A 22,680-nucleotide genomic window follows, 5' to 3' on the forward strand; every position below is an offset into this window, starting at 1 on the left:
TTTTAAGCGCATTTCAGAAAGCGATCATAGAGAGAAATGTTGACCAAGGCAGTGAATTTCTATCAAAAATGTTTAAAGAATATTTGAAGAAAGAGGGTATTCAACTCTATACAAGCGTTGGAAGGATAAACTGCGGTGTTATTGAAAGATTTAACAGAACGTTAAAGGATAAAATATTCAAACTATTAACAAGAACCAAAAAATATAATTATATTGGTAGTTTGCCAAAAATCATGAAGGCCTATAACTCTAGTACGCATTCAAGTATTGGTTTCGCTCCAAAAGATGTTAATATCGAAAATGAACATTTAGTATGGCAACGTTTGTATGGCAATCAAAAACCTGCTAAACTCCCAAAGTTAAAGATTGGTGATTTTGTCAGACTGTCAAAGAGTAAACCTCTTTTCGAAAAGGGTTATAAAGGTTATTGGACGAGGGAAATATTTACCGTATCAAAAGTTCTTTACAGAAATCCAGTTTGTTACGTAGTTAAAGATTACAACGACGAAGAAATAAGAGGTGCCTTTTACGAATGCGAACTTCAAAAAGTAGTCTACTGATATATGTCTATTGGCAAATAAATAAATGTTCATTTTAATCTAGTTAACCATGTCGAACGATTCATTTTATGTTACACTCGTAAGTTCGGCTTCTATGAATGTCTTTCCGGATAACACGCAATCTCATTTTAAAGTTCAGTTACCAGCTCCTTTAAACTTAGTTGGTAATTGGCATGTGGGGCTTGCCGAAGCATTTTTACCCCAGGCCTGGGATAATGTATCCGGCGAGTATTTATATTTCAATGCTGGAGTACATGACTATACTGAAAACAGCTAGGACCAGTATAAGATACAACTTGTCGCGGGAAACTTGCGTGGAGACGAATACGATGTTTATAAGAGTTTAATTAATTCTATTAATAATGCCATACCCCCGAAATACGACGGTCGGTTTATATGTTTATCACCTACAGTGATGACAATGAGAAGGCTTTTTGCGCTCTGAGAGCTAAAAATGGATATGAAGTTCAAATACCGGAAGAAATGGGGATAATCTTAGGCTTACCCTTCATGGATTGGATCAAAGAGAGATACACTTTTCCCGAAGAACTGATTAAAAGAAAGAAAGACGATCCTTTAGAACTTCTCGGCCTTTTGGCTAAGATCATGTGTAGTATCTGTTCTGATCAGCTTAATATCTGATCGGGTTCCATTGGGACCCTTCGATATTAACTCGCTTTTTGGAACTGGGCAAAGTTTAACGGGCTTGCCCGACTTCGCCACGAGTCGACCTGATATTGCATTACATTCAGGATCGGCTCACCCCCTCTCTAATTAAATCAAAATTAAACACGCTTATTCTGAAGCAGCTAACATCAAAGAGATTAGGAGTTGAAGCTATCTGCTTGGGCAAGGCATTGTGGGAGTTGTCGCTGTACTGCTTTATCCTCAGGTTATAGTTCACTCTTTATATCCGGTTCACCGCATTTCAACCAATAAGAGTGCAGAGAAAGACTTCCAAAGCGAGAACACTCCAGCCAAGCAAAGAGGGTAGCCTCTTTGTACCCTCTTTGCTGACATATGTCCATACTATCTCACTCCATTTTATCTCTATTTGCCATTGATACAAATAAACATATTTAATTTAAAGTGGCCAGTAAGCGATTTGCAGTAGATCAGCTCCAGGTTTTTGCACAGGCTCGAATCCAGCCTGTGACAAAATTAGTTCTTTACTGTTTGGATTAGGTAGTTCTCCCAAGATAAAATAACAACACTATATTAAGCGTAACTAAGATATAAACAAAAATGTGTTTCCTATTAAATCTGCATTAGCCAAGAAACCCGGCGTTGCCCGGGATGTTTTAAGGATCTGAAGTCTATGTAGATGCCCACTCAAATAAAACATCTCCTTGAAGGCATTTCTTTTTAACCAGTTATATTGCAACTATCAATTTTAATTAAACGATGCTCAATTAGAAGTTAATTATAAAGGTTACAGGTATACAACAAGAAGTTCTTAATAGGCTTAATGGCTAGGTGTTAGCACAAGTCCCAACCCTTGTGAAGAACTGAACCAAACTACTTCTAATGAACTTGATTTCCCTAGTGTTACTGATATCATAAGTTACTAAGATATGTTCCAAAAGTATGAGACTACCCATACTTCGTAGTGCTACAGACTTACAGCTCGAGCTAGTTCGAGAACGACGGAAGCGAGTATTGAAGTCCTACATTCGGTGGTTAATTTTGCAGGACTTCCATCTTCCTATTTAGTCTGAATTGCTAAGCCTTTGACAGCGCCTCATCAGGCGTATGTTGCTTTACCTCCAATCTATGACCTACTTCAATCACTTCATGTCAAACTCCAGTTTGTAACCAGGAGTTTGAAAACTTATTATGGAACATATCTTATGAACTTATGGCTGTCCTTGATACAGCTTGACCATTCATATTCTGTAACCAATTGCAACTGTGTAGGTCATGAAGAAAAAACAATCTGAAATAAGATTACAAGTTGATAAATCTGTGATTAAATGTGATGAACTTTGGGAGGGATGACGAATTCTTCTTGGAAATGAAATCAAAAAAAACTAAAGTTACTTAAGGGAGAGATAAGCCCTAATGGAATCATTAAATTTTCAAACAATAACAGTCCTGAGAACCAAGGAAGGCCGAACGAAAAGGCTGATTCGGGGTTAACAAATAGAGAAAGAGAGCTGAAAGCTGTTTTCAAGGACCTTCCGAACCGGTCGCTTCGGTTGCCATTGGTTACCAGCTGCAGATTACCCAACTTCGAAATATGGCAGAGCGCGTGCAGAGAAGCCTCGATACACTTATTGACAAGCATTTTATTCCTTCATAAGCCCACTTCCTCGATACCCTTTATGCATTACCCAACAAAAGTTGATTAATCCGACGATATCAAATAGGTCTACTGTTTTCAAAATGGGGCGAAGTCGATCGCAGTGTCGTCTGCTTATATATAGAGTTTAGACGGAACATTGAATATTTATGTGGACGCAAAGACGTTAAATAGGGCTTAAATGTCACCAGTCAAAATTTGTTACGTATTGTAAGAAGACTTATCTTAATTAATTTGTTGTCCGCGTAAGAAAACAAGGTACTCAACACATCAGACTCTATTTTACTTCCAGACTTTTGAAAATGGTGTATTGGGAAATCAAGATAAATCTAGCCATCCTATAGGGTTTTCAAATCCCAGTGGTTTTCAATGAGCGCCTGTAAAGATGTTTACTCTGCCGAACACAGATGTTCAAGGAAATGTGTCCACTAAGGCAGCAATTAAAACTAATTGATGTAATATGATTAAATTAATCAATATAGGGTTGATAAATAATTAAGATTGGGTATGTGGTACTTCTGTCCGCAGTGCATAGACTATTTTAGAGCAATTTTTCATCCAGTAAATAGCTTTTTTTGTATAATTTCGAGTAATTAGGTTCTTAATTTAATTAATTAATTAGCGTTAATTAATGAAATATTTAAGCTTAATTAACCGTGCAATTAGTATCGCTTCTCGGCCTTTTGGCTAAGATCATGTGTAGTATCTGTTCTGATCAGCTTAATATCTGATCGGGTTCCATTGGGACCCTTCGATATTAACTCGCTTTTTGGAACTGGGCGAAGTTTAACGGGCTTACATTCAGGATCGGCTCACCCCCTCTCTAATTAAATCAAAATTAAACACGCTTATTCCGAAGCAGCTAACATCAAAGAGATTAGGAGTTGAAGCTAACTGCTTGGGCAAGGCATTGTGGGAGTTCTCGCTGTACTGCTTTATCCTCAGGTTATAGTTCACTCTTTATATCCGGTTCACCGCATTTCAACCAATAAGAGTGCAGAGAAAGACTTCCAAAGCGAGAACACTCCAGCCAAGCAAAGAGGGTAGCCTCTTTGTACCCTCTTTGCTGACATATGTCCATACTATCTCACTCCATTTTATCTCTATTTGCCATTGATACAAATAAACATATTTAATTTAAAGTGGCCAGTAAGCGATTTGCAGTAGATCAGCTCCAGGTTTTTGCACAGGCTCGAATCCAGCCTGTGACAAAATAAGTTTTTTACTGTTTGGATTAGGTAGTTCTCCCAAGATAAAATAACAACACTATATTAAGCGTAACTAAGATATAAACAAAAATATGTTTCCTATTAAATCTGCATTAGCCAAAAACCCGGCGGTGCCCGGGATGTTTTAAGGATCTGAAGTCCGCCTAACACGCGGAAGGTCCCAGGTTCGAGCTATGGTAAATACTTGTTTTGACCATCGTGATTGGGCATAAAAGTAAGCTAGATCTTTTGGAAAACTCGGAATTACTACGTATCTATGGTGTAGTGGTTATAACGTCCGCCTAATACGCGGAAGGTCGCAGGTTCGACCCCTGGTAGATGCATGCTTTGACCATCGTGATTGGGCACAAAAATAAGCTAGATCTCTTGAAAAACTCAGAATTACTACGTATTTATGGTGTAGTGGTTATAACGTCCGCCTAACACAAGGAAGGTCGCAGGTTCGAGCCCTGGTAGATACATGTTTCGACCATCGTGATTGGGCATACAAATAAGCTAGATCTCTTGAAAAACTCAGAATGACTTCGTATCTATGGTGTAGTGGTTATCACGTCCGCCTAACACGCGGAAGGTCCCAGGTTCGAGCCCTGGTAGATGCATGTTTTGACCATCGTGATTGGGCATAAAAATGAGCTAGATCTTTTGGAAAACTCGGAATTACTACGTATCTATGGTGTAGTGGTTATAACGTCCGCCTAACACGCGGAAGGTCCCAGGTTCGAGCTATGGTAAATACATGTCTTGACCATCGTGATTGGGCATAAAACTAAGCTAGATCTCTTGAAAAACTCAGAATTACTACGTGTCTATAGAGTAGTGGTTGTCACGTCCGCTTCACACGTGGCAGGTCGCAGGTTCGAGACCTGGTAGAGACATGCTTTTACCATCGTGATTGGGCATAAAAGTAAGCTAGATCTTTTGGAAAACTCAATGTGATCATGTATCTATGGTGAAGTGGTTATCACGTCCGCCTAACACGCGGAAGGTCCCAGGTTCGACCCCTGGTAGATGCATGCTTTGACCATCGTGACTGGGCACAAAAATAAGCTAGATCACTTGAAAAACTCAGAATAACTACGTATTTATGGTGTAGTGGTTATAACGTCCGCTTAACACAAGGAAGGTCGCAGGTTCGAGCCCTGGTAGATACATGTTTCGACCATCGTGATTGGGCATAAAAATAAGCTAGATCTCTTGAAAAACTCAGAATGACTACGTATCTATGGTGTAGTGGTTATCACGTCCGCCTAACACGCGGAAGGTCCCAGGTTCGAGCCCTGGTAGATGCGTGTTTTGACCATCGTGATTGGGCATAAAAATGAGCTAGATCTCTTGAAAAACTCAGAATTACTACGTATTTATGGTGTAGTGGTTATAACGTCCGCCTAACACAAGGAAGGTCGCAGGTTCGAGCCCTGGTAGATACATGTTTCGGCCATCGTGATTGGGCATAAAAATGAGCTAGATCTTTTGGAAAACTCGGAATTACTACGTATCTATGGTGTAGTGGTTATAACGTCCGCCTAACACGCGGAAAGTCCCAGGTTCGAGCCCTGGTAGATACATGTTTTGACCATCGTGATTGGGCATAAAAGTAAGCTAGATCTTTTGGAAAACTCAGTGTGGTCAATTTAGGGATGGCGGTTTTCGGAAAATTCTGAAACCGGTATTTGACGATGTCAAATCCGGAATTTACCGGAATTCCGGAATCTTTTTACACTCCGAAAAATCCCGGAATCAATCCGGTTTTAATTCCGGAACCAAACCGTATTGATTCCGGAATCAATCCGGTTTCAATTCCGGAACCAAACCGCATTGATTCCGGAATCAATACGGTTACAATTCCGGAATCAATACGGTTTCAATTCCGGAATCAATACGGTTTGAATTCCGGAATCAAAACGGTTTCAATTCCGGAATCAAACCGGCTTCAATTCTGGAATCAAACCGGCTTCAATGTCGGAATCAAAACCAAAATTACACCGACACCAAATCCGGAATTTAACCGATATCAAAACCGGAGCTATTAACATTAACTATATAGCTATAACCAAAAGTCTGATAAGACTTCATACAAAAAGTACTTAACTGGCGCGGGGGTGCGAAACGTGTTATTTTCAGTGCTTACCCCTTTGTCTGCGTGGGCAGATATCTCTGCAAAGCGGCCCTTAAAATCGAGTGACGTTTGCGCCGCTTCACCAAACATAGAAGGAAAATAGTGGCTACGCGCTACAAAACATAGTTCCCCCGGTTTTTACATATAACACAACTGTTACCAAGCGTAGAGTGATGGTAACAACTAAGAAATGAAATTTGAAGTAATTTTTCCGATAGAAAGATTTTAAGTCAACAATGAATTAAAAATATGAATTATTAAACCATTATTGGTTAAATTTAACCACATGAATCGCTCTTGATTGGTTCACTAAGTTCGTCTGCTGTATTATTTTGGAGTCATGGCTCCCGAAACTTTGTAAGTAAACCTAGTTCCTTTAAAACTAATTTTAAATTAAATGTAATAAGTTTGAACTATTGAATTAGGTTAAAGATGAAACTTGATTTACTGAAGGACTTTAAAATCAAAGACATTCTCAATTTTGAAGATGACTTTATCAAAGTTTGCCATTCAAAAAAGAAAATATTAGAAGACTTAGAAGGCAGTGGGAAATTGGACGAGATAATTATAATCTTAGTTGATAAGTTCTTTGAACTCAAAGATAATTTCGAGATGGGCCGCACACCGAATTCCAGTTTTCTTTGCGCTTGGAATTCATGGCTGCCTTCATATTCAATGAACCAGCCCGATAATTTCTTAATGAAGCTAAACTGTGATGAAATTGAATTTTCTTTAATAATTTATTGGATTGCAAAAAAAATACTGGAAAAGCATGCTAACCAACTGAGATCCAGCTCAACTGATAGTCAAAGTAAAGCCAGCTCAACTGCTAGTCAAAGTAAAGCCAGCTCTACTCAAGTTATCGTTTCCCCTAAGAAGAAGAAAATCGTACGCAACAGGAATTCTGACCGGATTTATTCGTTGCAAAGACTAGGTGGTGGCTGCCTTGGGGAGATGTGGCGCGTGAACAAAAAAAGGATGCAAGTCTATTCAAAAATTAGGCAAGGGAAGAAGCCCCTGACTCAAAAGCAAAGATACATTGCACACAAATTATACCAAATCAGCCTGTCACTACGCAACATGGATCAATCGTCAGAAGACATACCTCCAGCTTTAATACAAATCAACCAAGGCGGATTATTAATACCCCATGTGTCCCTTAATCCATACATTGAGAAAGTTCATGATCTAGTTGTAGATGAATGGATAAAATGGGATAAGATTAAACCAGGAGAAGTACTAAGTAAGAATTTTAGCAATTAATTTTTAAATCATTATTCTTATCAATCGTCACATTTTTTTCTTTAGAAGAGACTATGGCCACATTAATGAACAATGAAGGTTTCAAAGAAATGTTCCACGACGCTTTATCCAAAATAACGGATATAGTGAATAGGGATTTTTCGTTTGACGAACTCGAACAATTCAGGAAGGTATATCAGAGAAAGATGGGTCACGCTAAGCTTGGTGATTTAGTACGTGCAAAGATACAGTCACGAAATGACAGAAAAGGAAAAAGAGGAATTGGTGGTCAGAATCTCAGGTGCTACTTATACAGAAATACAGTTAGAAAGCCAAAGACAGGGGAAAAGGGCAATCGCACAACACAAAAATCAGTATTGCTTAAGCAGTGTAAAGCCTCAAAGTCAGCAGTGGTAAAGAAAATTCGCAAACGTGTTCCTAATGGTCTTGTGATAGAAAGTATATCTGTTCCTAATGAGCCTCCAAAATCAGTATTGCCAAAGAAATCTCACAAAATTAAAAAAGAGGCGACTTCTACTACATTCTCAAGTCCAAAACAGTCTAGAAGCGGAAGGGTCCTGCGACGAAAGTTACTGATGGATGAATTCATTTACCAATGAGATATTGCAGGATAAGACTTCATGAAATGATTTTTAATTGATTCATCAATAAAAAAATTACAAAAAATATTAATTTTGAAATAAATTTAGGATTCATTGATATCCTCGATATGATTTTTTATAAAAACAAAGCTTTGTGATATTATAAAATGTTAAAATAAACATTGAAATTTTATTTTGGCTTATAGCGATTTCCACTGACTGCACTAGAGCACTCTAAGTGCACTCTCGGCGCGTTTTCGTCCGCCACTGGGAACACGAGTGCAACACGCGCCCAGAATCGCGTTTTCCACTGACCCCAAAAACTGCCCGAGAATTGCTCTTTCGTGCTCTGAAAAATTCGACGGAGCGACGGTGCTCGAGTATGACGTAATAAAATCAAAATGGCGGACCACGCGGTATCTCATAGAAGACAGGCTCTCGCTTATGCTTATTTCTGGAATCATCTTCTGAAAGTTCTGAAGATGAAGAATACGAGGTTTTATGATTACTTTAAAGATATTACGCCTCGTCCTAAAACAATAATTATGTCAGAGAGGTTGTCGATCATTACTCAAAATAGATTTTTTGTAAATTAATTGAAATGTTAATTCTATTAATTGGTTTCAGCCCATTTGCGTCAAGATATACACACTTTATTACAATTTCGTCTCAGGCGCCAATTTTGATTATTCAGAGCGCACTCGAACCTCTCGATCGTGTTCCACTGACGAAACTATTCTCTCCAAAACTCGCTGAGGGCAGTTACGTCATCCTAACCCTGAGAGCACTCATTGGAGCAGTCAGTGGAAATCGCTATTAATGAAATTGCAAAATTTACATTTTGGTTGAATAAAATTATTTGCTTGAAAGATCAACTCCAACTTTACGATATTCAGCTTCTGCGTTTTGTGTTGTTTTCGTGCATCCTTTAAATAGTAATGCCCGTCTAGAAGTACGGTAGTTTAAACTTGTGAGTTTACCTGCTGTTACATATTTTTGTTGGCTGAAAATTGTTTCCACTGCAGAACCATTTATGCGTACTGGGTAAATATACTTGGTAGGGTTACGTGAGGTGAAATCTTCAGCAAAGTCACAGAAACCAAATATAGAAATTCTTAAGAGCTCCCATGTTTGCCATGCTAGAAATTTCTGGCCAGTTTTTTCTTTTAGATCTTCTTCACACAAAATTCGTTCCGTTGCCCAAGACTCAAAAAATTCCAGTCCTTGCAGCATCGATTTTACAGGTGCAGACGTTAATGACTCTACTTTGTCGTGCGATAATAACCCCTTCTCAAATATTTTATGGCACGCAAATAAGTAATCGTGGCATGCCATAACTTTATCTTTATCCTCAGGTGGATCTCCTGCCATGGGATTTGCGTAATTAAATAATTCACCCAAAACCTTCTGAGTTTGCATAATTTTGGCTGGAGTAACATTCAGTTTTACCCAAGGATCTCTTTCGATGAACGCCAAAATTAAACCTTTCACTTGTACCAACTCATTGTTATCACGTCTGTCAACTTGCCTTTCATACAAATCAACGATTTGTGACCAACCGAATACTATATCTCCCAATATCGTAAATTCTTTAGAATCGTTATCCTTGGAGTGGTTTAACGCATTAATCATGTTTTTTAATTGGTGTGTTGGGCAAACAATCCAAAATATTCGTCTTCCCTTGAGAAATGGGTGTTTAAAGCAAGGCTTGAACCGAAAATTGAAGGTTCCATTCTGATTTTCAGAGTAAGTGAAGGGTTTCTCAATTCCTATTGTGTGTCTTAATGCTGCAATATTGGAAGTGCCACCATCACAAACCAGAGCAGATGTTTCCAAACCAACACATTGAAATGCCCAGATGACATCGTATATGGTGTTAATTAAGAAAGAATTCGAAGCAGCCTTTGGCAACATAAAATAAGGACCAATTATATCAAAGCTGCTGGAAACGCATCTCCATAAGGATTGTAAAACATATTCTGCCTCTAAGGTTTCAGATACGGTATTTTCTTTAAATAAATCATCCATTGAAGGGTATTCTGCCGGATCAATACAACAACCAATGAACTCGTTGTTGCTCGAGTTCCACATTAACTTCCCAATAATTTGGACCTCATCAAAAATTAGCACTCCTTCTTTAGGGGGTTTATTCTTTCCTGGATACTTCTCAACGAATTCATCGAATCTCTTTGCTTCTCCTTGTAGAAAAATTAAGTCAATACCTTGCTTAGATGGAATGTTTTTCATTTTGTTCCTTAGAGAATAAACACTGGGCAACTTAAAGATGTCAAAGGAAGCTAATGCTTCATAAGCAGCCGGAGACCGCGAAAACACGCTTAGAGCTATACGGTATGTTAACGGACTCCACCGGTTTCCTTTACTCCCTTTTTCACATCTCATCTGATCATCAATGAAACCATTCCTTTCAGTATCCAGATTCCAGCTTTTTTTCAAGGCAATGCCTAGTGTATGGTTTTTTTCACTTGCTTCTTGGAAAACCTTTTCAAGTTCTGCACTTCCATTAGTATTGATACTGGCAATTACTTCCTGCATTTTTCTGTGTTGATCCATAATGAGCTCTAAACTGCTTTCCTCCAACTTTTGTTCTAATTCCTTAACTCTTTTATTAACTCGGAATCGTATAGTCCGATTTTCTATGAACCGTTTTTTCCGGGACCTCGGCGTTAAAACACTAATTCTGCACCTTGAAAGCACACTCAGCCTTTTAAGATGGGTTCGTGGTGTGACTTCAGTTCTTTTTTTCTTTTGTCCCAAAATATATCTACAAGAAAAAAATTAACTTTCCAATATTTGCTAAAAAAAAATGGTGAAATTTACCTATTAAGGTAACGACATTTTCCACACTGATGCTGATAACTTTGAGCTTTTAACTGTTCTTTTGGTAAATTTTTTGGTGCGGCATAAAAAACTGGACAATCAACAGACTGATGTCTCCTAAAAGGATATTGAATTTCCTCAAGTTTTTTGGTTTTGATATTTTCACAATCTTCCTATTGAAGAGAAACAAAACAAATAATTTATTAGTTCCATACCTATTATTCAGCTTAGAAAATTACACAAACCTTAGGAATCCCTGGGCAAAATACAAGATTTTCAACTAGATCTTTTAATGCTTCATCAATTGCATTATAACTAATTATTAACCCTTGCTCCTCAGTAGATCTAAATACTTCTTTCTGCTCTGCTTTTTTGAATGGTTTTAGAATAGTCAAGCGTCCATCCATTGTAAAAAACGGGTGTGACCCAAAATCCCCCCAGCCAAAATCCCCCCGGACAAAATCCCCCAAATCATAAGTAACGGACAAAATCCCCCCAATGTAGGACAAAATCCCCCCAAATCATTATAACAAGACAAAATCCCCCCAAATCATTATAACAAGACAAAATCCCCCCAAATCATTATAACAAGACAAAATCCCCCCAAATCATTATAACAAGACAAAATCCCCCCAAATAATTAAAACAAGACAAAATCCCTCCAAATGATATTTAACGGTTAGGTTTGGTTTGGATAGGTTAGATTAGGTTAGTAATATTTTATAAATCATTTAACAATGTTACGCCTTTTCCAAAATTTTGATGTTTAGCTTCATTGACTTCTCAAATAATATGCCTTTTCCAAATCATTACTGTTATGTTAGGTTAGGTTTGGTTAAGTTAGGTTAGTAATATTTTAAAAATCATTTAACAATGTTACGCCTTTTCCAAAACGTTACTGTTATGTTAGGTTAGGTTTGGTGAGGCTAGTAATATTTTATAAATCATTTAACAATGTTACGCCTTTTCTAAAATATTGATGTTTAGCTTCATTGACTTCCCCAATAATATGCCTTTTCCAAAACATTACTGTTATGTTAGGTTAGGTTAGGTTTGGTTAAGTTAGGTTAGTAATATTTTATAAATCATTTAACAACGTTACGCCTTTTCCAAAATATTGATGTTATGCTTCATTGAGTTCTCGGTACAATTTCGGTATGAGTGAATAAGGTCAAAAATCATTTTAGAGCAAAATCAAGCACACCATTCAATAGAGCGTAAAATTTAGATCTAAAATGGCCGCCGCTTTTTTCAAATTTCCAAAAAAAAAGTCTTATCCCCCATAAGAATTGCCACCTTTTCCAAAATATTGATGTTTGACGTTAGGGTTCATTTTCACTTAAGAGGCCGAATAGGTTAGGTTAGGTTAGGTTGGGTTAGGTTAGGTCAGGTTAGGTTAGGTTAGGTTAGGTTGGGTTAGGTTAGGTTAGGTTAGGTTGGGTTACGTCGGGTTGGGTTAGGTTAGGTTAGGTTAGGTTTAGTTAGGTCAGGTTAGGTTAGGTCAGGTTAGGTTGGAAAAGGTGCCAAATTATTGGCCCTCTGATGTTTTCCACACTGTTTTTGACCTTGTTCACCTATACTGCAAAAAATGTTTTTGGTTTTTTTTTGGAAATTTGAAAAAAGCGGGGAATATTTTAGATCTAAATTTTACGCTCTATCGAATGGTGTGCTTGATTTTGCTCTAAAATGATTTTTGACCTCATACCGAAATCCTACCGACTTCTCAAATAATATTTTATAAATCATTTAACAATGTTAGGCCTTTTCCAAAATATAAATGTTTAGCATCATTGACTTATCAAATAATATGCCTTTTTTAAAACATTACTGTTATGTTAGGTTAGTAGTATTTTACAAATCATTTAACAATGTTACGCCTTTTCCAAAACGTTACTGTTATGTTAGGTTAGGTTTGGTTAGGCTAGTAATATTTTATAAATCATTTAACAATGTTACGTCTTGTTATAATTATTAGGGGGGATTTTGTCTTGTTATAATGATTTGGGGGGATTTTGTCCTGTTATAATGATTTGGGGGGATTTTGTCTTGTTATATTGATTTGGGGGGATTTTGTCTTGTTATAATGATTTGGGGGGATTTTGTCCTACATTGGGGGGATTTTGTCCGTTACTTATGATTTGGGGGATTTTGGCCGGGGGGATTTTGGCTGGGGGGATTTTGGTATACAATCGTAAAACATTCTGATAGGGGTATCATAGTAGTTTCCAAGAATTACTAAATTGTCAGATCTGGTGACTTCCAAATGACGCAATGTACCATCAACACTCTTCATACATTGAAAAACAATACAGGCTTAAATGAAAAAAATCGTTAATATACACTCCTCATATTATTCATTTTTTTATTCTATTATTATACTTACCGAGTTCTAATTTTGAGATGTAATCGTAAATGAGGTCTAATGCAGAAGTAGTAATTGAATCATCTTGGCATAACTTCAATCGTTTCGTAACTTGATCACCTGAATGTGTAGATTTTCTTTTCAAAGGGTTGGTTTGCGTCTCTATGGAACGTGTTATTTTCAAGTGAAAGTCGCACTGTGTTGTTCTATTACTGGTGTAAACATAATCGGTTTGAGAGCCTGCTATCTGCGTTTCCCTTACATTCCTGTTTTCAGTTGTTTGTGTCCAGGTATTTTTAAATCTTTGTTGTTTTGTTTGGGATTCTGCATTCCACAAAAGGGGGTTAATCTGAACAGCTTTAGAAGAAGTTTCTTTCAGATAAAAATCGCACTGCGTTGACTGATTTTTGGGTTGTATAAGTGGAGTTAATGATGGTTTTCTTTTAGGCGGCATGGCCAAGGCTTAGAAGTTTATAAGCTTTATAAAGAGCAGAAAGTTATCTTAACTTGGGTTTTTTATATAAAAACTTTTAAATTGCAATTATTTACTTACCTGATGCTAAGAAATGTTTAGGGAAACACTTAGAAACAATTCTATATTTAAAACGTCGTTGAAACTTGAAAAAACTAAGACGACCCGAGTTTAAACCGTTTGTTCTCAATTAAGAAACCTCACTTCGTACTACTTTCAGAACTTCCGGATAATTCGCCTAGCTATTGGCTAGTTTTGAATTTAGGTATCTCATTCTCATTGGTTAGTGTAGACTACCGTCGTCTGCAGTGTAAATTACATGTTTTCTATTGCCACAGCTAGAACCGAGAATCAGTTAAGTACTTTTTGTATGAAGTCTTATCAGACTTTTGATATTGATAGACTAGAAGAGGTACTTAGTGGTTCAGAGACTTCGCATCGTCTGAACAGGATTATTGTTCATCCCGTATCAGATTCACGCCTTCCGCCAAGACTTTTACCTCAACTTTCGAAACAAGACAAAAAGAGAACCATCCATAATGCAGATAAGCCTCTTGATTCCTACTATGTTCGAAAAAAGAAAGGTCCATTATCGATAAAACCCATGGTTATTACTTTTCACACCAAGGAGCTAGTTTTTCAAGCGCAAGTCAAAGATTTAATATGGATTATGGTTCGAGACTTTGATTCTGCTGATCAAACAATAAACGCTTGGATGGGATTTAATATATTAACCAGAATCAACGTTTGTCACTCCCGATACAATTGGATATTTACCCACAATTAACGTTCCTGCAACTGAACTGGCCACTGTCCAAGAGCCTCTGCGCAATTGCTCGGAAATAAAACGCACGTTAAACTTGAGTGCCATTGCGGTGGTTTTTGACCAGGCTTTATAGCCCAAAGCCACTGAAATAATGTAGGCTAAACAAGACATATACAACAGTAATTTTTAATGATGGGAAATTTTCATACCATTTGCAACTTTACGTTAAGCATTGGCAAGATGTTCGGCGATGCCGGGCTTCGCGATGTAGCGGTTGAATCTGGAGTAATCAAGGAAGGCTCGATTAATAAAGTTCTCGAAGGAAAGCGGTAGAACCGTGCTGTCCGTTTACATAAATTGATGTTTGAAGCCCTCATGAGCATAGCATGGCGAGGTTTCACTTCAAGAACGAAAAATAAAAGCCCGGAATCCGCCGAATTAATGGAAAAAGGTTATGACGCTCTCTTAGAAGTTTATCGCGACACTTGTCACGAAACGTATACTACTGCAGTTTCTAACCAATCTTGCGATACAATCATAAAAGAATTTATCGACTGTCTAGACACTTTCCGCAACCAAAGGGGTGACCTATCAAAATTTTGCATGATTTACTTAGATATGGTTAGCGTTCTTCTCCAACTAATTCGAGCTGATAGGGAAGGTGATTGGTACCTCCACTTATCAGCCATTCGGGAAGTCATTCCTTGGTCCTTCGCCATGGACAAAGTGAACAACTCAAGATATCTGCCTTACTATTACGCAACCATGACTCAACTCGAAAACACTTGTCCTGAACTATATGAACATTTTAGAAACGGAGGATTCTCGGCTCAGTTACGTCAAGTCAACCCTTTCGGTAAAATCGCCGTGGATCAGACAACCGAGGAAACCTGCTTAAGCTAGGTTAGTAATATTTGATAAATCACTTGACACTGTTACGCCTTTTCCAAAATATTGATGTTTATCTTCATTGACATCTCAAATAATATGCCTTTTCCAAAAAACATTACTGTTAGGTTAGGAGGACTAGGTTAGTAATATTTTATAAATCACTTTACATTGTTACGCCTTTTCCAAAATATTGATGTTTACCTTTATTGACTTCTCAAATAATATGCATTTTCCAAAAAATTACTCTTAAGTTAGGTTTGGTTAGAAGCACGTCTCTTCTTCTTTGGAGCGGTTATATACTTCAATTATATTAAAACGGCTTAAAGTATTTTCATGATGAATATAACATAAAATGGCACTATTTGGTTAAGTTAGGTTAGTAATATTTTATAAATCACTTAACAATGTTACGCCTTTTCCAAAATATTGATGTTTATCTTCATTGACTTCTCAAATAATATGCCTTTTCCAAAAAATTACTGTTAAGTTAGGTTTGGTAAGGAGGACGTCTCTTCCTCTTTGGAGCGGTTATACACTTCAAGTATATTAAAACGGCTGGCTTGAAGTATTTTCATGATAAAGATAACATAAAAAAATAAATAAATATTAGCAATTGGTTTTATTATGTCATATTTTGCTGATTTACTACTATTTTGTTCTTACAATCCTTAGTTTTAAAATAAGTATTTAGAAAATGTTTGGATCTAGTGTTAACTTTACATAGGCCTTAAATTGTTTTAAGTTAATTTAATTTTTTCCCGGGAATTTATTAATTTAAATTACATCGGGAAAAACCCAAAGTGCGGGTTTTTCGGTCCAATGGGATTGGTTTCGGTTGATTGGGATTCGGCGCAATGGAACTGAACCGTTCACCATGGCTCTCACGCGCACTACCTCGGTGCTCAGCCGAGGAGTAAGACGTCAGGTGATCTTTTGAGAGGGAAATTCAAAAATGGTCGGTCATATTGGCGAATACCACGTTGGCGAATTTTTTTATTTCCTCTTTGGCGAATTTTTTTGAACGAAAAATCCATATTGGCGAATTAGTTTTTTACGGTAATCTACGTTGGCGAATTTTATGAAAACATTTTTTTTAACATTGATTATATATAAGGCACAATGAAGATTACTTCGTCACTTTCGTTATGGATAGTTGTCAGAACTACACAAAATATTTAAGTTGGTCCAAAGGGAAAAGAACGTATAAACTAGCTCATCATGGATATACATATTCTAAACGGAGCACGTTCGAGGAGTTACAAAACCTCACAGTCAACCCCGAATTCATAATAATGGATTTCGAGAAAACAGCTGCAGCGTACCCTGACAGCAAGGTTCGGGGGTGCTTTTTTCATTTAAACCAAATCTCATGGAGAAAAGCCCAAGAACTTGGGTTTTAATCCCGTTACCAAACTGACAAACAATTTGCTAAATGTATATAATTATTAACATGTTTAGCTAACATTACACACTAGAGATCAGCATTCAGCAAGGTTACTGTAGCTTTGTCTACGGTTAGCTTACAATTTATTAGCCTAATAATGGTTTCCTATAAGAAATGTTGTTACAAAAACTGTAATAATAATACGAAAAACTGTAGCCCCAATATTAAATTCATCCCATTCCGGTATTCCCCAAACATAAAACCAGATTTGACTTATGTAAAAGATGGATTATTTCGCGTTTGGTAGAACTGATTTAACCACGGAAATGATAAAAAGAACACTTGTGCGCCCCTTGAACAACAGAGCAGTGTCCAAATGCCTCGAACTATTGCGACAGCCACGGTAACAACAATACGTTACTATCACCATATTTATTATTTTTCTTTGAATATTGGGAGGTTAAAAAATAAAACACTGGAAAGGGTCAGTAGATTAAAATAAGAAACAAATTTGATAATTACCGTCGCCGAGGCACTGTAAGCACGCACGCGGCACGCACGATTCGCGAGTATCGGAGTATCACCGAGACACCGACACCGTAAAACTCAAGCTTCGGCCGTAATAATGTAAACAAACTTCTCTGACATTTTTCTCTCTCGGTTGCGCCGATTGCGCATGTGCGCCACGCTCTTAGAGAGCCACTGGCACTGGTAACGTTTTTGAAAGGGGGGGGCTGACGGAGAATTTGGTCTCTACGACTCTCCTCTACTTTTGTGCTCACTGCCGCTATGAAGAAACCTATAGCCAAAGGGAAAAACAAGGAAATTACTTTGAAAGCTGACCATAGGCTCTTTGCCAATATGGTTCTCATATCAGAAAGTCGGAAATTAGACATGCAAGATGTTTCCAGTCATCCACTAGGTCCTTTGCAAATACCGACGGAACGATGAAGAAAACAAACAAAGCAGCCTTGTCACATTATCTGAAAAAAGTAACATTGCACCCGTTTCCGTGGTTCCTTGCCCAAAAACTACAATAATTGACGCAATGGCTCTAATTCATAAACTTCAAGGCGAACACCACACATTTGACGAACTTTCGGATAAAATATTTTCGCAAGTTCTTCATGTTGCTCGGGACAGTGACCGAGTAGACTTAGTTTTTGACGTTTACAAAATAAATTCGATCAAAACCATAGAAAGAGCTAAAAGAGAGTCACAAAAAGGAATAGCGTTCGGTCAAATTCGACCAAATCACAAAATCAAAAATTGGCATAGGCTATTAACGTGTGATTGAAAGTAAAAACAGCCTAATAGAATTTCTCGCACTCAGCTGGAAGACCAGAAGAGAAGGGAAAATATAGGCAATAAGAAATTGTGCGTGGCGCATATGGAAAAATGCATTGAACTGACCAAAGACAATATACAAGAGATTGAAGATTTAAACGTCAATCTAGAAGAGGCAGACACTCGCTTAGCACTACACGCCAAACATGCTGGAAAATTTTACCCAAACGTCATTTGTGTTTCCGACGACACTGATGTTCTATTTCTGGCCTTCAATCGTGAAATGAACACTAATGTTTTTTTAATGAGAGGCCAAAAATCAAAAGTCAGAATTCTAGATGTTTCAAAATTAGTCAATGCAATAGGAGTTGAAACGTGCAGCGCGTTGATAGGTCTTTACGCCTTTACTGGCTGTGATACCGTTAGTGCTATGGCAGGCCACGGCAAATTAAACGCACTAAAGATTATTTCCAAAAATGAGAAATGAAAAAACTATACATGCTCTATGTGCAAAGTGGAACCTTGATGAAAATATCTTTGACGAAATTCAAAAACTTACGTGCCAATATATTGCAATAACATTAAGGTGACAGATGTCAATACACTGAGGTACCAGATATTTCGTGCCAAGAAAGGAAATGTCGAATCGGGGCAATTGCCTCCATGCGCGGATACGCTTAGGCAGCACACTTTAAGAGCGAATTACCAGGCTGCAATTTGGAAGAGAAGCCTCGAAGCATTTGTTGACATTCCGGACCCAACAGATGGTTACGGGTGGATAAAGGGCGAGGAATTACTGGACATTCTATGGATGACTGGCCCACCAGCTCCAGATATAGTGCTATCTCTAATGGCTTGCAAATGCACGCGTGTTTGCCGTCCAAACGATTGTTCATGTATATTAAATAATTTGAAATGTGCGACAGCTTGCAAAAAAGCAAATTTCACAAATATGGTCGAAGATGAAGATATTTATCTACGAGACCCTAAAAACACTTTTTCTTCGGATAGTGAAGACGACTGAGAACTGTACTAGCGTTTGGTTCAGTCTTACATGACAACGTAGATAAGAATGCCAGATTTCGATTTAAAGTCGTTTTCACAATTACGTTTCAGCAATTGTCCTTATAGGAAAAAATATATAGGTCTGAAAAAGCATAAAATCCTAATTTGGCAAAATACCTGCCACAAATTAAAATTTATCATTGAAAGTTAATAATAGAACGTTTCATTGTCATTCTCTTGGTAAAACCCGCATGGAAATCCGTCCAATAGCAGCGGAGATATGTGTCATTTAAGAAACCATCTTGGAATGGCCGCCATTTTGAATAGCTGGGCTATAGAACCCCACACCAATTTTTCCCATACATCTAAGGCACCCATGTTATCGAAAATAGCATTTAAATCTGGTGCCTGAGTTGGTACTCGAATTCCTCATTTTGGCCTTCTGGCCGACGGACTATAGTTCGTTCCTTAGTTTGGCTATTGTCAATTTTACCTCTTAACAAAAGTATGGGCATTAAGTAACTCAACGCGACAAAAATGAAAAGGCAAACAGCGAAAGTTAATTGTAACCCTAAAATTGTTTTAATGTATATTAGTTCCAGCGCAACTAAAGGTAAACACTTTCATTATTCAGAAAGAATCCAAGTGCAACCTAAAACATCAAGATCAACAACGTAATAGGGCAACTCGAGTTCGGGACAGTCGCAATCACGGATCATCCACACTTTTTTTCCGTCGACAATTGTCGAGTATATTTCCGGTTCTACTCGTGGTTCAACAGGTTTGCGCGCTACACCGTCAATATCCAAGATTTCCCGGAGAAACCCTTAGTCGCAACGACTTCCGGTTCACTATTCACTAATTTAATCGAATTATCCAATGAATTAAGAAAATCGAGTAGTCTAGTTATTCCCCCTCTAGTATTTTGGAAAATTAAAAAAATATCATCTACATATCTTAACCATAGTTTGATATGGCGACTTTCGATTTATCGATTAAATTTACATTAGGGGAAGAAAAGGTTGGGAAACTCCCATTTTTAGATGTTTTAGTAGAGCGCTTAGCTTCGGACGAATATCTTAAGTGTGGGTTATACCAGAAACCTACCCATTGTCATAGATTTTTAAATTTTCAGTCGTATCATAGTAATAAAATAAAAATTGGGGTTGTTAAAAGTTTAAAACATAGAATTGAATATATTTCTGACACACCGGAAAGGGACAAACAAATTATCGGTAAACAATTAATTAGTTCCGGTTACCCTAAGCCTTTGATCTCTGGAATTTTTAGCTCTCACGACTTAAGACCTCAAAATAAGAATAAAAAACAGAACCAACTCTAGTGTTACCGTATGTGAAAAATAAAAGCGAGTTAGTAAATAGGATTTTGAAAAGTAAATTTAATATTAGAGTAGTTTCAAAAATGGGAGAAAACCTAAAACAGATATTCAAAAATAGCCAAAAAAAGTCATGTAACAGTAACATAAAAATGAGCGTTGTGTAGTATACCAATTTAATTGTAGTTGTAACAAAAAATACGTAGGGGAAACAAAACGTCCTCTAAAAGAAAGAATTTCTGAACATAAATATTGTATAAAGACAGGTGATTTAAAAAATGGCATGGCTAATCATATCTTGGATATTAATACAAAAAACTGTATCATTAATTTTGAGGAACCAAAAATATTGTATAAAGAATCCGATTTATTTAAAAGAAAATTTATCGAAGGGGTGTAAATTAATGACGGGGGGAGTTAAATCTTGATGAGGGAAAGGAAACGGCGAAACTTTGGGATGAGTTCGATAAAAAACTCTTGTAATCTAAAAGGGGGAGGTTAAAAAACTAGTTGGTTATAAAAAAAATTTTTTAGACCTAATCTGACTATATATATTGTATAATATTCATTGGTTGTTAGTTTGATAAAGACCCGCGGGTCGAAAGCTCACGCTGTAATTTTATTGATCTTTTACATCAATAAAAATTTGATTTTATCCATGTGTTTCCTCCGTTGAAATTCCTTAAAAGATATTCTAAAGAGAAATTAATATTCAAGAAAATTTAAATAATCGGTCCACAAATTTTTGTCGCGAAAAAAAAGACAGGTAAAATATTTTGTGCGCTCGTGCCAGATAGACTCGCTTGGTAGAGCCTTCCAGAACATTTGCGACGTTACGTGACGTGGTGATATTTAAAATACAGTAAAAACCCCAGTTCGCCGGTTTTCGCGGTTAGGTTTAGCGTTTGGTGCGCTCCGCTTTTTATATCCCCGGCGTCAAGGGCTTCCCAGGCCGGCATGAGGGTAAGGTAGGATTTAACTTTATCTAACTAATCCAACCAACACGGGTTTCTGACTGACTAGACCACGGGGAGTTTGGAAAAATTAGTGACAAAATTCTAAACCCGCCGCAAGTTGGTCAAAATTTTTTGGAAAATTTGAAAATTGCATGTGCTTACCGCCATTTGCGACGAAAATATAGCTATGATATTTTAAACACCAGTTGAAACATTTTCAATTTCCATACCAGGGTAGAAAAATATTTGAAGAAAGCTCCAATTTTAAAAATAAACAACGATATTTTGGAAAAGGTATAACATTATTTGGGAAGTAAATAAAGTAAAACAACAAATTATGGAAAAGGCGTAACATTCCATACTTCCATCTATGTCCTATTTAGTCTGCATTACTAAGCCTTTGACGGGGCCTCACCAGGCGTATGTCGCTTTACCCTGAATCTATGGCCTACTTCACTCGCTTCGTGACAAGCTCCAGTTTGTAACCAGTGACAAACTTATGGAATGAACATATGACGGAGAGAACTTATGAAATTATGATCTAGAGGTCTAAGCGCGTCTGAAAAGATCAGTCACGAACTGTAGAGCCAGAAAATTTAAAAGGGGTTTAGTAAATTCGTTATCATCTGTCTGTAGCGCCATTTGGGCTCGCCCTACTGTTTATTTCATTCAGTATTAATTAGAGGAAAAGTTCAGCTTGCGTAACTGATTATACTGTAACCCTCAACAAAATATTTAAAGGGAGATTCTCCCGAGGGCCATAAAAGTATTGATTAATAAAGACAACTTATGGTTCAAATAATACCAAAACTTTATTCTTGTTGACTGAACTGAAGAATAATTAAAGGGATAAAACCCGCAACCTAAGTATCTAACTATTACGAGCTCCGTCTTGGGAGATAACAAAAATAATTAGAGAACTACTCTCTTTAAACGACAACCGTGGACTGACTATCGTAATCACACAAACATATCGCAGTAAGATATAGACCTTTTCACCGGTAGAGCGGGGGTGAAAAGGGGGAAAAATTTCGAGAGGTGAGCATGCGTAGAAAGAATGTTTGGGGGCAGTGCAGTACTTTTAACCATTCCTTTTACCTTATTTGCTACGCATTCGAGTTTATTTTTATAAAACAGTGTTGTATTACTTGTTGTAAAAGTATTAATTGAACTTCCGAGGTGAAATTTTATCAAATTAAATTGATAGACGTAAAATTAGGGCATTAAATGAAATTCTACTCACTAAATTGGGCGCCAGGGCTTACGGGCATTTATACACAGCGCTTTCGGCGCGGCATCGGCGGACATCGCCGTCTATTCGCCGATGAAGCG

General features: G+C 37.3%; 4 non-coding genes and 1 pseudogene across 4 annotated transcripts; all 5 read left to right on the plus strand.

Annotated features, from left to right (window-relative positions):
- Nucleotides 1-1,138: 1,138 nt before the first annotated feature.
- LOC149612843 (U2 spliceosomal RNA) lies at nucleotides 1,139-1,328 on the plus strand. Its single transcript, XR_016376268.1, has one exon. It is a non-coding gene; the product is annotated as a U2 spliceosomal RNA (small nuclear RNA).
- A 2,201-nt stretch (nucleotides 1,329-3,529) lies between these two features.
- On the plus strand, nucleotides 3,530-3,683 carry LOC149612844 (U2 spliceosomal RNA; annotated as a pseudogene).
- A 658-nt stretch (nucleotides 3,684-4,341) lies between these two features.
- TRNAI-AAU (transfer RNA isoleucine (anticodon AAU)) lies at nucleotides 4,342-4,414 on the plus strand. Its single transcript has one exon. It is a non-coding gene; the product is annotated as a tRNA-Ile (tRNA).
- Nucleotides 4,415-4,617: 203 nt separating this feature from the next.
- Nucleotides 4,618-4,690, plus strand: TRNAV-AAC (transfer RNA valine (anticodon AAC)). The gene has a single exon. It is a non-coding gene; the product is annotated as a tRNA-Val (tRNA).
- Nucleotides 4,691-5,307: 617 nt separating this feature from the next.
- Nucleotides 5,308-5,380, plus strand: TRNAV-AAC (transfer RNA valine (anticodon AAC)). The gene has a single exon. It is a non-coding gene; the product is annotated as a tRNA-Val (tRNA).
- The last annotated feature ends 17,300 nt before the right edge of the window (nucleotides 5,381-22,680 follow it).

The sequence above is a fragment of the Phalangium opilio genome, unplaced genomic scaffold, assembly GCF_054372755.1.
Source record: "Phalangium opilio isolate 3A_F unplaced genomic scaffold, DU_Popi_V2 ptg000230l_1, whole genome shotgun sequence".
Taxonomy (NCBI): domain Eukaryota; kingdom Metazoa; phylum Arthropoda; class Arachnida; order Opiliones; family Phalangiidae; genus Phalangium; species Phalangium opilio.